Source organism: Pteropus medius, unplaced genomic scaffold, assembly GCF_902729225.1.
Source record: "Pteropus medius unplaced genomic scaffold, Ma_sr-lr_union100, whole genome shotgun sequence".
Taxonomy (NCBI): Eukaryota; Metazoa; Chordata; class Mammalia; order Chiroptera; family Pteropodidae; genus Pteropus; species Pteropus medius.
In genome coordinates this window covers 2282456-2300122 of record NW_024352004.1, presented here as the reverse complement: position 1 = coordinate 2300122, position 17667 = coordinate 2282456, and the positions used below count along the sequence as shown (strand labels likewise).

At 38.1% G+C, this 17667-nt stretch overlaps 1 protein-coding gene and 1 pseudogene across 5 annotated transcripts in view; both read left to right on the top strand.

Annotated features, from left to right (window-relative positions):
- Positions 1-638: 638 nt before the first annotated feature.
- Positions 639-17667, top strand: part of KANSL1 (KAT8 regulatory NSL complex subunit 1) — a 159716-nt gene continuing 142687 nt past the window's right edge. For 2 of the 5 annotated variants that reach the window (XM_039846828.1, XM_039846829.1), the window contains exon 1: positions 1622-2462. The gene's annotated coding sequence lies outside the window, so the exon portion shown is untranslated. Of the gene's footprint in view, positions 769-1366; positions 1569-1621; positions 2463-17667 lie in introns of those variants that run through there. The other 3 variants (XM_039846823.1, XM_039846824.1, XM_039846822.1) reach the window with 3 other exon arrangements.
- LOC120589290 (uncharacterized) lies at positions 15560-15678 on the top strand (annotated as a pseudogene).

The window sequence follows — 17667 nt, the reverse complement described above, 5'->3', positions numbered from 1 at the left end:
AGAATTATTTTAAAATTTAAATCAATTAAAAACAAACAAACAAACTGGAATCTTTGTGAATGGTACAAAAATCAAGATTCAAAAGGATATGCAGTGAAATGTAAGTCTTCCTCCCACCTGGTCCCCTAGGCACTCAGTTACCCGCCCAGGAGGAAATCACTGTTACTAGCACTTTGAGTCATTTTGATTCCTTCTTATATTGGCTATATCTCAAGTCCTTCCCTGTTTGTAAGATGTGTGCCCTTTTCCTTTCCAGGCTCTTGTGACCTTATATCTGGTTGACTTTATATATAAGGATCTATGTGTGTGTATTTTATATACATATATGAAATCTCCCCTATGGCCTTCCGGCCTTGAGATTTCATCACGTCGCTTCCTGGATGAAGAACCTACAGTGGTGAGGGGCCGGGGTTGGGGGTGATGGAGAAGAGGATCCAAAGGGGACTTAGGTAGGGGGTTCGGAGTGGCCGACTTGTTGGAAGCTCTGCCAGGATTCCTATTTCTATCCTTCCCACCTCGGGCCCCCTTCCAGTCCTCTTGTCCAAATGTCTCTCGTTTCCAAGAGCCGAGACAGAGACAGCGAGATACACAGAGACAGAGACGCCGAGGCACCAGCATCCCTCTCCCGCTCCTGTCCCGCCCCACCGCTCTGACGGACATCAGCCACCAGCCAATGGCGCTCATGATGAGTCCCGGAAGGGCCAATGAGAGACAGAGGAGGGCGGAAGATTCCCCGCCTCCACTTCTAGGCTTGGTTGAGCTGTGCAGGTAGGTCCGGGGCCGGGGGAGCCGCCGTTGGCACTGGTGCCGCGGGGGGTTGGGGCTCGAGTCGGTAGGGGTGATGGTGGGGAAGGGGAGACGCCCCCGTCCGCGGGAGTTCGAGGGGGTGGCGGTCGGGAGGCGGGGGCCGAAGGGCCCGGGGAGCGGGCGCCGCCGAGGGCCCTGGAAGCGGCAGGGCTGGGGGAGCAGGGACGCGTGTGTGGGGCTTAGGGACCCCCGCCCCGCGCCCCCTCGCAGGCCTGGGCCGCTGGCTGCCGACCGAGGGTCCGGGGCCCTGGTGCCCTGGTGTCCTGCGGCGGACGGGTGCCGGGCCTGGGGCCGGGGGCGCCGAGCAGAGCCCGGGGCGCCAGGCCGAGCCGAGGTGGGACGGACCGACGCGGAGAGGAAGGGAAGCTGCATCCCCGCGGGCCGCCCCTCCTGAAGCGAGCCGGGGCTACGGCCGCAGGCGTTCCTGCCCTGAGCCCACTTCCCCCTTCGCCCCCTCCCTAACTATAGGGATGGGGCAGACGGAGTCGCCCCACTGTGGGAAGGTGGGGAGGGTAGGTTTGGGAGTAGGGTCCAAGGTGGGGGGAGGGGTGGGAACTCGGGCTCTCCCTTTTCTCTTCTCTTCGTGCCTTTTGGGGTGGGGATCATGGAGGGGGGCTATTAAACCCTCCTGAGACTTGGGTCAAGAGTTAAACTCCCCCCCTCCCCCGACAAAAAAAAATCCGAAGAGCGGTAAGGAAAGTGATGCCAAGTCTTCGAAGCCGAAGTGACAAACGCATAGCAGTAACAAATCTACTCTAGAGGTTTTTATTTTTAATCTTTCTTTAAAAAATGAGGGTATTGTCTTTATTATTATTTTTTAAATTTATTGTACAGAGGTGGGTGCTGTTATTTTTGTCCCTACTCGGGCAAGCCTCCATTTTAAGCGAAGCAGTAACTGGTTAAGCTGGAATTTTCATTCAGGCCTAAGACTTGAACAAGGATCCTACGGAGAGGTCATTTAATCTATCCTCCTGCCTCTAGGCAAACTTGCCTTCGTCCTCAAAATTAAGTTGTTTGGTCTGCTTTTAAAGATCTCTAGGAAAGAAGGGTCTTTTATTTGCTTGTAGCACTTCAGTCCAGAATAGATTTTATTTTTCATGTAGCGTAAATTCTGAAACTTCAACTTAATAAAATTTAGGACAATGAGAATGATCAGAGAGGTTTTTATTAAGTAGAATTAAAACATGACAAGGATCTTTTTTAGTTGGTCAATTAAATCACTTTTCAGTAATGTTTATGAGGTACCCTGGAGAATCCTTTTTCTACCTGGGATTTTGTTTTTCTAACTATCTGATAAGCAATTTTATATAAAATATATATCACACATTTAATCCACTTTTTATGTAAAATATATTTCTACATATACATACATTTGCCCCTTTCCAAAAGGGACTGTGTTTTGTACATCTTTTTAAAATGGTGAAGCAAATAGTACTTCAAATATCCGTCCAGATAGCTTAAACTATTTGCTTATTCTTGATTATTTTTCAGTCTAAATGAAAGTCCTCTCTTTCAGATACCTTGTTGAAACAAAAAATTTTCCTACCTGCTCATACTTGGTGACTGAGGGATTACTAAGACCTCTTTCTTGCTCATTTCTGAGTATTGTCTGAACTATTCCTGACACTATGAATGCTATTTGGATGCCTCTTAAGGTAAGATTCTTTTTTAAATTAAAAGCCTCATTTCTTTTTTTTTTTGAATTGAGAATATTCTAATTATTGAATTTGCAATTCTTCTGCTCTCTTACCTGACACTTTTTTCCCCTCAAGAACTATTGTGTTTGCTTCCTAGGACTGATCGATTACTTTGTCTTGCTACTGGTCTTGATTTTTGGTGTTAAAATATTAGTGAAGTTCTCACATTAACTTCCATTATGACGATATGTTAATTTTTTAACTTTAAATTATGACAACCCGTATAGTTGTACAGTTCTGTTCCTATCTCAGTAGGATGGATTGGCAATTCAGACATCCAAGTCCACTTTCAAACAGGTACTTTAGAGTCATAGGTAGTAGGGTGTGTCCCATTCTTGCAAATCTGTAGCTGATTCATGTGTTACAAAAGATGTGTCATTAACCATTTGTTTACTCTGAAACTTCATGTAGGATATTAGTACATTTTAAGACCTGTTGTTTTCCGTGTACAATTTTGTTGGAGAGTTCTCCTGCTTCCTAGTCAGCTTTGCAGGAATTTACACTATTTTTCTCAACAGGTAGCACTTTGTGCCAAGTTTCATCTCATAGGAAAACCTCTTTTGGGCAATGTGGACAGGTGACCTTTAGATGAAAAGCTCATGTTGATGTGGTGGATCTCCAATCTCTTGGTTCCTTCCACTCTCTTGTACATAGATGGCCAAAGGACACTCCATTACAACTAAGCAGAGGGCAAAGCTTAAGACATATATAGGGAGAAAATTTGGAGGAAAGATGGAGAGAGAAAGATAAGGAGTGATGGAAGCCCTCCACTAACTTCACCAGGGGCACAGTTTGCCTTCCTTGGAGGTAGATATTAGTGTAGTTAAGATCGTTGGGTGGTAATATGTCCTGTGGAATTCCAAATTAATACAACGAACAAATCAGAGAATAATGCAATCTGTAACCTAAATATTTGTACTGTTGGAATTCTTTAGCTAAATGTAGACTGAGTTCTCACTTTCATTTATGTTCCAGCTGCTATTATTGGATGAGTGCTTATATTAGTGTAAAGGAAGTCCAAGTGACAGTTTTTCCAGCCATTTTCCCTGTAGTCTTGAAGGGGTTTTATGGGGAACCCAGCCAGAAGTCCTGAACCCTTAGGACTTAGAGGATCTTGTACAAGAGTTTCTCATGGGTACCAAGGATTTAGTACTGTGACCTGGTGACCTCTGTTATAGGAAGCAGGTAAGGGGATATTAGCGGGTACTGGTTTCCTAGAAACCCAAGGAAATTGGGATCAATATATTGGATTTCATTTTATAGTCACCTTGGTTTTAATCAATGTATTAGGTACATACAAGCCTGCTTTTTAATATATATATGATGTTTAAGATTTTACTTTTAAATCTTCGAACCTGGGGTTTTAGAATATACAGTTGACCCTTGAACAACCGTGACCACGCACACAGTTGAAAAATCACAAATAACTTTATTCCCCCAAAACTTTAATAATGGCCTATTGTTTACCATCTTACTGATAACATAAACAGTTGATTAACATTGTATTTTGTATGTTATATATATGTTCTAAACAATAAAGTAAGCTGGAGGAAATTTATTAAAATCTTAAGAGAGTACATTTACAGTATTTATTGAAAAAAATCTGCACAGTCTCAAACTCATATTGTTCAAAGGTCAACTGCAGCTCCACAGTAACCCCTGAAGTTGTACCAAAGACCTCTGGCCTGGCAGGAGTGCAGAATGGAAGTCAGTGCTCTCTACATGAGTTACCTACCACCTGTTAACTACTTGACGTAGTTATGTGGCTGCCTTCGTTTTATGTTTCCTACCAGTTTTTTGATCAGTTGGAGATCTCTTCTGAATACGAGCAGATTTTTTATTTGCTAACATTTTCCTCCTTTTATTACTTAAAGAAAAACTTAAAAATTATAGTGTTTGATCTGGGCAGAGGGAAGTTACTTTTTTCAAGGGAAGAGTTAGATAACATTGAATTTGCAGGATGGAAAATAAAAAGGGAGAGAGAACTTTATTCTCTTTTTCAGTTGTAAATATCCTTAAAATGTTTCTGAGATATATTTTCAGGTTACAGCTGTTTATTTTTAAGTAAAAAGAAAAGGCAGCCTAATTAAAATGTATACTTCGGAGCCAAAATGTTCATTTTCTATAGTTCTTATGCCTTGTTTCTGATTATCTCATTTTAGAACGAACTCTAGTTCTATCAGGCATTACTTCAACCTGAGACCTGTGCTTGTTTCCATGCTTATAGAAAATAGTGCCAGTACTCACCCTTTTCACAAACTAAAGTACCAAAGAAAACCTAAGTAACAAAGGAAAAATAACTTCGAACAGAAACTCTTCGGTTGAAGGCACTCTTGTTAATTAGTTAAGTTCCCATGAAAGGTATTTACCTCTTTCTACCAGGGGTCTACAGTTTTTTTATTGTTAGCCATGCCTAAGCAATATCAATGATGTTTGTGGTTTCTAGATCCAGTTATTGGGGCTAGGGCATGGATGAGATGGGAGAGGAATAGGGAGGAGGAGAATTGGGTGAGTTAGGGAAAAGAGCAAAGCGAAGATGAGACCGAGAGGAGATAGGTGATCTGCGGTGTGTGATGTGGTGCCACCGTCAGTTGTCTCTTATGTACAGCGGCTTGCCCTGTGTGCTGGACCGAACTATGATGAAAGCAGTAAAAAATATTCTTGACAAGCAAGGACAGAATTAGAATATAATTCAATATGATGTGGAAAGAGCTCCAAGATATACAGTTAAGTGATAAAAGCAAGCTGCAGAACAGGGTGTATGGTATCATACCCTTTGTGTTTTTGAAAAAGAAATGGAGAAAAGAAAATTTGTATTGACTTGTATATACATAAAAAAAAAAAAACTTTAGAAGAATAAAGAAAATGGTGACATTGGTTACCTGTTAAGTCTGAGGAACTGGCAGGTATAGCACATTGTAGGAAGGAGACATCTCACTGTATTACATTTTCTTATATTTCCGGTGTTTGTATCAAAATAAAAAAAATTAAATAGAAAATTTTAAAAAACTTAAAAAACAATATCTCGATTCTTAAATCTTTTCATCTTTGGAAGTGAGAGGAACACTGAGGGGCCACATCTGAGAGCAGATAGCCCTTGAGCAATGGTTTAAGGGATGTATACACAATGGGTACTGTAACCTAGGACACATTCTCCTGTGATCTTGAATTTTGAATTTATATTTGTATATTTCTAGAATTGAATTGTAAGGTCAGGCATTAAAAAATTTCACTTGCTCTTAAAATTTTAGTATAAAAAGATTTTTATTGTTTATTACTTCAAGTTGGCAATTAAATACACTACTGTGTTCTTGGTTGTGATCTTGGGCAGCTTCTTAATCTGTCTCGAATTCAGGGTCTTCCTTTGTACTAGAAATAATATTAGCATTTATTTTAGAGGATTGTTGTATATATTATATCTGTAAAGGACCTAGTGTCTGGCGTACTGAACCACCACTATTCTTATAATAATTACTATTAATAATAGTTTCTTATAGCCTAGTAATAAGAGTGGGGGCTCCGGCGGATGTCAGGCAAGCTCCTTCACCTCTTTGAGCCTTAGTGTCCTCATTTATAAAAAGGCTGTAATTATAGCACCTAGCTCCTAGCGTGGACTTTGTAAGGACTAAATGAGTTTGCTGGCACCAGCTGCTTACAGTAACGCTTGGTATGTGCTCACTAAACACGAGCTGATAATTTTCTTCATGACATTTGTTTGCTAGGGCTGCCATAACAAAGTGCCACAAACTGAGAATTTAAAAACTGAAATTTATTGTCTTAAACAACAGAAGCCTGGGGGCAGGGCCACCCTCCCTCTGAAGGCAGGATCACTCCAGGCCTCCCTTGTAGCTTCTGGTAGTTGCGTGGCTTGTGGCTGCATAACTCCAGTCTCCTCTACTTAGAGTTCTCCCTGTGCACGTGCGATGTTCAAAAATCCCCCTTTTTAAAAGGACTATAGTCAGATTAGGGCACACCCTAAACCTCATTCTAACTTGATTACCTCTGTAAAGACCCTATTTCCAACTAAAGTTACGTCCTGAGGTACTGGGGTTTAGGATTCCAAAGTACCTTTTTTTTCTTGTGGTGGTGGTGGGGAGCTATTCAACTCATAACGTCCAGTAGCCTTGTCAGTACCAAAGATTGGTGTCATTCATCATGGTGGCAGACCCTCAATACTGATACCTAGGAGATGAAAATTTTGGTGCAAATTGGTAACATGATTTAAAGAAGTAGATTATTTCTTTAGGTTTCTCATGCATTTATCTTTACTATGTGTAGATTTTTATCTTTGAAACTTTAGATTTATATAAAATTGAAACTTTAGAAGGTAAGGTTATTCTTTTTTTGGTATCAGTAAAATTCTGATTGAAAAATTAGGGTCAAGATTACAGTCTTGCTCTCTATTATCCTTTGTAGAAATTGATGGACCTTTGGCTTTCCTTAATCTGTAAGAATTAGGCCCAGGTATCTGTCTCTGGAGGTTTGGGAGGTAAGGATACCCAATAATGTGGAATTAACACTCCCTTCCTTCTGTGAATAAAGAGATGTTTTATATCCAATTAGATGCCATATTTGAAAAAGGTGGCATAGTTATCTTCCAACATTTGGCTTAAAACTGTCATTTTTGGTGTAGACAGTATGGGTCACCCCAGAAATAGCAAATCTGTAAGGAAGTTCTTCCTCTGGCCTGACTGATTTAGCCAGCCCTCTGCTTCTGTTCTCTCTCCTCTTTGCTTTTAGGGTAAAATTCAAACTTTTAAACATAGACTATATTCAAACTTTAAACATAGCCAGCCTGAAGATCTGGCTGCTACTGACCTTTCAGTTTTGTTTTTAAACCTGATCCTTCACCACTGGCTTGTATGTACCTTTGTTTGATGGTTTCCTTTCCTGAAACTTCTAGTGGTAAGACTTTAAAAAGTTATTTAGTCGCAAATCTTTCTAAAGGGTATCTCGTGTTTCTCTGCCTCCTTAAAGAAAGCACCCTGAACAAAATTTTGTCTTTTAATAATAATCCAAAATGATTGAAGATCCTCACTATGCCTATCAGTTACTGTATTGTGCTGAAATCTAATGTGTCTCTGGAGACCATAAAATGTACTGTATTAGTGGACTATTATATGTACATATTACTTATTCTTGGGCTATTCTTTATGTTCTTTTGTCTGTTATTTATTTTCATGATCGCCTACCTTAGTATCAGGTTGTTACTGTTCTAGTTTCAGCCTCCAGCAGCTCTTTCTGTGGTAGTGCTTTCTGTGGTAGGCTAGGATACCAGCAAACTAAGCTTGTGTAAATTATTTGCCAAGGAAGAGTAAATAGGTCTTTACTGATGGCAGGAGGGACTTTTCTATGGATAAAATACATGAAGAAAGACAGTTTTTGGCAGCTTGATACAAAATGATGTGGTTTTTCCATGTGCATTTTATGGAAAGGAAGGGTCCATTGCTTTCATCAGATTTTTACAGTGGTCTGGGGCTGCTCTAGTTAAAATACATGTTATGAAATTGCTTTGTCACTTGTCATCAGAGGCTAGGTCCCAAATTCCTATCTCCCTGTCCTGAAGTGAAGGAGTTCATAATATTGGGTATTGTTTGGACTGTGGGAGGAAGGGCCATTGGACTAGTCCGGGTGCTGACTCAGAGAGGGTGCAGAGCACCAGTGGTCGGGGCTGGAGTGAGGAAAAGAAGTTAGATAGTGGGCAAGAGAGCAGCTCTGGGCATTGTGTCTGGTTTGCTCCAGAGGACAAAGGGAGTAACCATAGTAAGTTCTGGAAGCTCAGAGAATATATTCAGGTACTTGATTTGAAGAAATTGGAAAATATGTATTTTTAAATTATCTTTTTATTTTGAACAGTCTAGTGACTTTAGTTTTTGCTAGATTTTTTTCTTGCTTAGAAATCATCTTGTGAAATGTTTGCAACCTAGATCATAATTTCATAAGTGAGACAGCTGGATGAGAGTGAAAACAGGGGCAAAAGAATCAAATAAAAAAAAAAATAATTCTAAAAGCATCTTACTGTGGGGGCCTCTTCAGAAGTTAAACACTTTCCTTGTTTATAAAGGGTCTCCCCTCCCCCAGTGTCTTTACCTCTTAGGTCACAGAGCACACACAGCCTGTCAGGGAAGACTGTCCTCCTAGGCCCATCCCTGTCATTGTCTTTGTCTCTTCCCATACTGGGCCCACCCCTCTAGTCTCTTTCTCCTTGTAAGAACCTTTGACCCTCAGTTGTCTCTTTCCCCAACCAATTTTCAACTTCCCATTCTCTGCTGGCTCTCGTCCCTTAGCTTATAATCACACTCAAGTCTTTCACTTTTTAAGACTACAGAACCCTTAAACTGCACCCACTGGTCCCTGTCTAGCTTCTACCTGTGGTTGCCACTGAAACTGCCCTTACGGAGTCATCCCTGTTGCTAGATTCAGAGGATTTCTTTCTGTCCTTCCGAGGCCTTTTTGTAATTCTGACACCGTGGACCATTCCCTCTGGCTATGAGGGTGGTGGTCCCTTTTGGCCTCTTGTCTCCATTTCTGAGAGCCATTATAGAACGTGGGATCTGGAACCAGACTCAGATTCAAATTCCAGCTCTGCCACTTACTGTGTGACCTTGCAAAAGTAATGTAGCTTCAGTTACCTCATCTGAAAAATGAGAAAAATAATAAAATAATACAATAACACCTACCTTATAGGACTGTTGTGAGGAGGAAATGAGTTAATACATAAAAAGCACATAGAAGAATGCCTGGCACACAGTAAAGTACAGATGATGTCAGTGCTGGCTCTTTATATCATTGTTATCCCTGGTTGCTCTTTCTCAGTTTTCTTTGCAAACTTTTTTTCCTCTTTCAGGTCACTCTTTGTCTTATCTTACCTCTTTCTCCTCTTACCCTGTGGAGTTCTTGGGAGACATCCTAGATGAATTTGTGTCTCACTTGCCATCCATATACTACTGATGACCTGCAAATGTGTTTTTTTCCAGCTCTAAATGGTCTTCAACTTGGATGTCCCTTGTTCATTTCAAAATGACCTCACTATCTACTTCCCCAAGTCCAACCTTTTCTGATCTTCATGTCCCAGTGAGTGGTACCATTACCCACCCGGTCTCTTAATTCCATCCTGTGGCACATTGGTTACCATGTTCTTAAGATCTTAGCTCATAGTGTTTCCCTAGTCACCCCTTCTCCCTTCTGAGTTCAGACCTTTGTCACCCTTTGCCCTCATGACCTTCAGTCTCCTTTTGATCATTCTCCTTGACTGCCTTCCAAGTTGCTGTTAAAGTGACCCTTGTAAAATGCAGATCTCATCATGTGATTACATGCCTTCTGGTAGTCAAGGTAAAGGTCAAATGCCTTTGCCAAGTACTGAGGCCCTTGGTCATCTGGCCCCTGCCAGATCATCTTCTCTACTGCCCGAGCACTCTGCGCTCAGCGGTGCTGAACTGCTTGAAGTTCTATGTACCTTGTTGCCCTTCTGCCTCTGGGCCTTCACACATGCAGTTACCTTTTTAAAATGGCCTCTGCCCTGTTCTAGAAACTAACAGTGATCATGATAACAGTAACAACAGTAGTTGACACTGAGAGCTTTGTATGTACCCAGGCATGGCCTTTGAGTGTGTGTAATCACAGGTTTTCTTCTTTATCCAGCTAGTCTCTATGTTCTTTGAGAGGAGGGGCAGTGTCTTGTCTTTTGCCATCACTGCTTTCTATGCGATGGCACTTAGTAAATCTGTGTTTAATGAATGGTCTGAGGTCTGCATTGCCTGACCTGTGGAGTGCATCCTTATGAGGCTATGAGTGGAAAAGCTGAATTAGTCCCATTCATTTGCCAGTCCTGGCCTTACCCTTTGGAACTATGAAATCCAGTCTGTTCAGTGTAAGCAGTTCTGTATCTTTGGAATAGAATTACAAAGAGGTTTTGTTGTTGTCATTTTTAAAATAATCTTCCATTGAATGATGAAGGGCACAGGTGGTTTTGTTTTCTTAACTGGGAACCAGTTTACTGATAACCCAGTGTCATCTGGTAACTAGAATGTTTCACATTATTAGAATAAAATATAGGAAAATGCGTATTACTTAGACTTGTGGTATTCCAACCAGGTAGTTATATTTGGCAGTGAACTGATGGTAGTTTTAGAATTCGTTGTGTCATTAGTTCTTATACGTTAGTGATCAAGTGTTCCCTCTCTCCTTCTCTATCACAGCTCTGTTAAGTATGAGTTGTTAAGTATGAGTTTAGACACATAACATTTTATCTTTTATCATTGCATATAAATTATGTTTGTAGCAACAGCCCGGAAAATGGACAAGTTTGTAATTGTAGCCTGATTATTTTTATCTAGGTCTTCAACATGGTAGTAATTTTTGGCCAGCAGGGGGAGCCGAAGTTACTGATTTGTGACTAACTGACTTTCAAACTTTGTTAGAGCCAAAAGAAAATAAAAGCCTTACTGACAAAGAATATGATAGACTTCACAAAGAAGAAATACAAATGACCAAGAGGCATTATGAGAAACATTTTTATTCTGATAAGTAATCAAAGGAATGCACATTAAAATGAAATACTATTTTTTAACCTATCAAATTGGCAATTTATGTATGTTGTTGAAGGTACTGAGGGGACAGTCTCCAAAACTGCTATTGGAACTGTGCATTAGGCCCAATTTTTCTGAAAGATATTTTGGCAACATATATCAAAAAACGTAGAGATGTTCTTTAACTCTATAATTTCACTTCTAGAAATTTTTAAGGAGGAAAAACAAATATATAGGAATATTTGTGAACAAAAATATTCATTGAAACATTATTTATACTAGTGAGAATTGAGAATAAACTTATATGAGCAGCAAATGGGTAAATTATGGCATATTTAAGAGTGAATGATTATACAGCCATAAAACAATATTTTTGAAGAGTTTTTAATGTCAGAATGTTGATTATATGATAAATGAAAAGTTCAGCATACAGAGCTATATAAGGAAGATTCTAAGTGTATAAAAACTAAAGAATATATGTATATATATACACATTATACACATATACATACGAAATAAAATAATGAAAGGATTTATGCCGGTAAGCCTTACTGAGTCTATTAGAGAGGGAGGGAGGCTGTCACCCAATTGTTTCCATTGATACCAAGAGATATTTGAAGGTGAGGCATTGTTATCTCCTAAGATGTTAATCTCAGGAATTTAAGTCCTTGCTTTAGACATCGCCTTAGACAACACTTCTATCCTGTAGGACCCCAGAAAGGACTTAATATACATAAATTTATGCACTTCTTGAGTACTCTTAACCTTAAGTACCTCTTGGTCATATCACATTCCACAAGTTTCTTTTTTATCTGTTGTAGAAAAAAAGACTTCAGTTTAAAAGCTTAATATGAGATTTGGTAAGTTAGTATTTACCATATTGATATTTTCTGATTTTGATCATTGAGTCTCTTGGCTTTCATGTTTCTCAGTTGAAAATGATTGCTTTTAAAATGTAAGCTCCAGTGAAACCTCCTTCGCCCTCTTAGTCATCCCATTTACACTTCTCTGGGTCTTTGTCATCATTGCTTTGCCTTTCTGGATTTATTGTAACCAATCGGAACTGCATTTCAGAAATAGCTAAGTTATGATTTGTTAGGATAGGAAAATATATTCTATTTATGGTCTTTTTCATTGTTGCCAATAGAATTTGCAACTCCCCCCACCCCCCCTTTTTTTTTGCACATAGAACATCACATCGTCCTTAGGGAACATTCTATAATTATTCAGAAATTTCTTTTTTGACTGGAAGCTATAAATCCTTTAGGTGCAACTTAGATTTGTTCCTGTAAATCCCTTGCTTTTCATTTGTCCATGCTGTAACACCTGTCATTTTCCTGACTGCTGTATTTTAGCCTCTTGTATCTCAGTGGGTCTTAGAGATAATTCAGGGTAAGAATCACCTTTTTAGTTAGTTCTGGTGGTTAGAAAGCTTAACATGTTGAGTTGAAATGTGACTCTTTGTAGTTTCCACTTTGGGCCTAGTTCGTCTACACAGGAACAGCCTAGAGCAACTCTAGTTTCTCTTTTGCTGGACAGCCCTTCAGATATTTAGACAACTTTCATGCTTGCCAAAGTATTCGCTAAGCTGAAAAAAACCCTAGTTTTTGCAAATGTTTCTCATTTTATACACTTAAAAATCCTTTCCACCTCCTAGGTCCTTTATTTTTTCCACTATCAGGAAGCTCATCATTCCATCTGCAAAATGGGGAATTCTCTGTATATTTTTTATGTAGTTCATTAAAATGTTAAATATAAAATGTTTTGAAAAATAAACTTTCAAAACATTACCTAAGATCAATCTTCTGCTTATATTTCTTAAATTGGGGAAGTGCCTTTGCATCTACCCATAATTTTCTGTCTAAATTATACCCCATCTATGGTAAATATTCCCAATTTTGTGGTGACTCAGGTATTTTTCTAAAAACTGTCTTTTATTTAGAATCTAATCAAAACCCTTATAAAAGCCCACATACTAATTTCTCCTCAGGAAATTTGAGTAGACTCTTGTGGTATGATTTCCTCTTTTAGAAGCCATGTTGTCTTTTCTTCAGAAGGTTATTCATGCTGATTTATCTTCTGATCCTGTCCTCTATTGGAGATTTGCTGGTTTTGCCGATTTGAAATTCACAGCTAGAGCCCTTCTCTTGAATAGATGGGACTTATATTGATGGCATGTTTTTGTTCATTTTGTTTAGCAAACATTTATTGAGTGCTTAAGTATGCCAGGAGTTAAGCAAGGGGCTGGGTAAATGTTGTCGATGAAGGACACAGATCTGGACTCCATCCTCCTTGAGCTTATAGGAGGTCACTCCCCTCATGTGACTGTCAGCCAGTAAGTTCTTCCCTGCAGTCTTATAATTGTATACTTAAATTCTTTTAAAATGCAGAGAATACTTTGGGACTCCATGACTATTTAACATTTTATATATTAGTTTGGAAGCATCTTGTTTGATGATGAATTTGATTTACTATCAGTCATTTGTATGCTTTAAAGAATAATTCAGAAATAGATTTTTCTTCCTTATGTCTTCTTCAATAAATACTGAAGAAAATTAAAGGTAGACTTATCAGCTGCCTTGCTTTTATCACTGTTTATACCCCATTATTTATCCAGTGATCTATCCAGTCATTATTTGATATCTGGCTTTTTATATTTTTAAGCCACCTCTTTGTGGCTTTGCATTTTCTTGCAAGATTTTCATTGTTTTGCCTACATAGGTCTTAGGGCTCCTGATCAGCTGCAATTTATGGCATTTTATTACTTTTCCTCATTTTTGTTATCTGTTTTGAGAAAAGTTGTTTTCTTCCTCTCACCATGATCTTTCCCTCCTTCTTCATACTACTTAGCAGTTCAAAAATTATGGTTGAGCACATGACTTTTTTGATTTCTCAAATTCAATAAATTAAAGTCTATCTCTAGGCTTTGTTTTACAGATATGTTTGCTTTTTAAACATAATTTCAATTTTATCTAACTTTAGTCTAGATTTTCTTTTCTAAAATTGGGTAGCCATATGATACATATTTAGTTTTTCCTGATTTATAGAATGTTGGTTCTGTGTGTTTTTTATGTCTATTTATTATGGGTCGTATATGTCATTTTCTGATTATAATTTAGAACCCAGTTCTAGTATATATGTGTATGTTTTAGTAGATTCTAATTTTGTTGAGAAAGCAATTATTGTATTATTTAAAATTTTATATCAATTCCTTCCCAAAGAAATTTTGTGTTGTTAAACATAGATTGTTGAACCCTCCGTTGTTGTTATTGTAGTTTCCAGGTTTCTGAATCAATGCACTTTAGAGTTGATAAGAACCTTGATTTAAGTTAGTCCAGCTCTCTTGTTTTCTACACTAAGAAACTAAGAGCAGTGAAGTTGTTTGCCTAAAGTCACATAGCTACTTAGTGGTAGAGCTAGAACTTGAATGCCAGTTCAGCATTAATTATATCAGTCTAATGATTACTGGGGGATAGTCTTTATGCTAATCAAATTTATATTGGACCATATGCAAACAATTGTTGATTTATGGGGGAAGAAATAAAATGAACAATCTGGTTTGGAAATGAGTTGACTGATCAGTATATCCTTTCCTCTTCAGCACATAGTCTTCCTCTTAGATCCTGTATTTGTAGATCAAGGCATCTTCTTTATACTCCAGATAGTGCTGGGGATCACAATGCCAAATGCTTCTTCCTCTTTGAACTACCTTGTTATAGAAGGCTTGCCAACCATCTGTTATAATATTCTTCAGGCAGAGTATAATATTATTGCTTTTGTTGAAGCTTTTAAAATAATAATACATTCCAATCCTATCTCACTGAAGATAACTCTTATAGTAATAGGATTTTATGTTCTTTAAACTCTTTACTTACTTACTGATGTCCTAGTTGGTATCATTCCTATAGATGACTGATTGTATTGGCGACTTGTTGGGTCTTCCTCATTTCATTCTCATATACAGTGATTTAGAATAACTTGTGTTTGATGGAAACTTAAGTTTTTCTTAAATATACTGCTGGCAGTAAGTTTACAGTGTAACATGAAGGCAAATTAGTGCTCTGAAGTCATCTCTCAAGGGGAAGTAAGTGGCAGAATTTTGGCCTCCCTTCTGACATTTTCACAAGTGGGTATACATACATCTAGGAGTAGAATTGCTAGGTTATGTAGTAACCGTTTAAAATTTTTTTCAAAGTGAAATTGTTTAGAAATTAAGTGTTATTTTGGCTTCATCTTTTTTTGTTTTTTGTTTTTTTAGAGCTTTATTGAAGTACATTTCTTATATCATAAAATTTATCCATTTAAAATATTCAAAAAATTTTATTATATTCACAGAGTTGTGCATTCATCACCACAATCTAATTTTAGAACATTTTCAACATCCCAAAAGAAACCCTCTACCTATTAGCAGTTAGTCCCTATTCCCTATGTCCCTCACTCCCTGGCAACCAGTAACCTATTTTCTGTCTTTGTGATTTGCCTATGCTGGATATTTAATGTAAATGGAATCATATAATATGTGCTCTTGTCTACGGCCGTGCCACCCTGAACAAGCCCAATCCCGTCTGATCTCGGAAGCTAAGCAGCGTCGGGCCTGGGTAGTACTTGGATGGGAGACCACCTAGGAAGACCAGGTGTTGTAGGCATTAAAAAAAAAAATGTCCTCTTTCGTGACTGGCTTCTTTTGCTTAGTATGTTTTCAAGGTTTATCTATGTCATAGCATGTATCAGTACTTCATTATTTTTTATACCAAATATTCATTGTATGGATAGGCCCCATTTTTGTTTATCCATTAATCAGTTGATGGACTGATTTGGGTTGTTTCCATCTTTTGGCTTTTGTGAATAATGCTGCTATAAACATTCTTATACAAATTTTTGTTTGGACACCTTTTTTTTCAGTTTTCTTGGGTATACATACACCTAGGAGTAGAACTGCCAGGTTATATAGTAACCGTTTATCTTTTTGAGGAACCACCAAACTGTTGTCCGAAGCAGCTGCACCATTTTACATTCCCATCAGCAATGTATAAGGATTCTAATTTCTCTACATTCTTGCTAATAACACTCGAGTTATCTGTCATTTTGATTATAGCCATACCAGTGTGGATGTGAAGTGGCATCATTGAGGTTTTGAATTAATTTTCCTGGTGACTAATGATGAGATCTTTTCATGTGCTTAATTAGCCATTTGTATATCTTCTTTGGAGAAATCTCTATTTCTATCAAATTCTTTGCTCATTTTTTAATTGGATTGTCTTTTTATTGTTGAGTTGTAAGAGTTTTTTGGTTACAAGTCTCCATCACATGATTTTTTAATACTTTGTTCTATTTTGTAGGTTATGTTTTCTCTCTCGATGGCATCCTTTAATGTACAAAATTTTATAATTTTGATAAAGTCCTACCTACTTATTTTGTTTTTTTCACCTGTGCTCTTGGTGCTGTATCTGGAAAACATTGCCTAACCCAAGATAATGAAGGTTTACTCTTGTTCTAGGAATTAGATGATTTTAGGTCATATATTTAGGTCTCTGATCTATTTTGATTTAATTTTTGTGTATGATGTGAGATAGGGGTCCATCTTCATTCTACTGCATGTAAATATCCAGTTGTTCCAGCGTCATTGCTGAAAAGAGTATTTCCCTACCCCTGCATAGAATTAAATACAATTGGATTAGGTCACAAATTTTCCTTTTCTCTACCTTTTGCCTACTTTGAGACTTTCAGTGTAGAGAGTCAATCACTGTATATTCTTGCCTCCTACTTAGTTCCCTTAATTTCTTAGTTCTCTTTTGAGGTACTTGCTTTGTTGCATCATTCTGGTTATGCAGTAAATAATACCTCATTTTAGCATTCTTGGGGGTGGTTTAGGCCAGCTTCACGAAAGGGCCAGAAAAGAGTGGAATTGGAAGCATAAAGCACTAAAATTTTGCTCATTGTTCTCTTAACTTTGAATTTTTAACCATTTAAAAGATCAGTGAATAAAAGATTTTTCTTGGCTACTGCAGTGATTAGCATCTAGTAGGCACTCAGTAAATGTTTATGAATTAATGATAGGGCTTTAAGGGGATATCCACTTTTATAGAACATCAAAGAAAATCATTTAAGGCATTACTGTAATCATTCAAATAATACTGTTGTCTCATTATAAAAATGTGATGTCCTAGCCTATTACCAGCAAGATCCCATTTTGATATTGCCACCATAGGTATGCTAGGAAGTGTGAGTAGTCTTTCCCCTCCCCTGCACAGGATTTTTTTTTCTTTATACAACAGAAGATATAGTTTCATTTAGCTATTTTATTATTTTTTGTTCTGCTACTTGAGGTTAGTTCATTTGGGACAGATTTTGTTAGTTAAATTTGTGTCTAAGTTTGATTATGGGTATTTGGAATCTGGCTGAAAATACTGAATATTGTGTTCTATTATTTTTGTCAGTCTAATTTAGAAGTGAAAAAAGATTGCTGGAAAGAAAATTATGTATGATTTCTTAGTAAATGAGTGACAGAGATAAGATAGGGACTTTAGCATTTCCTGAATTCCATTCATATTCTCAGTACCTTATGGTCTCGTTTATAATATTGTACTCATAACAGTTTTTACATTAGGTCTTTTCAGGTTTCATTATCTGCATGA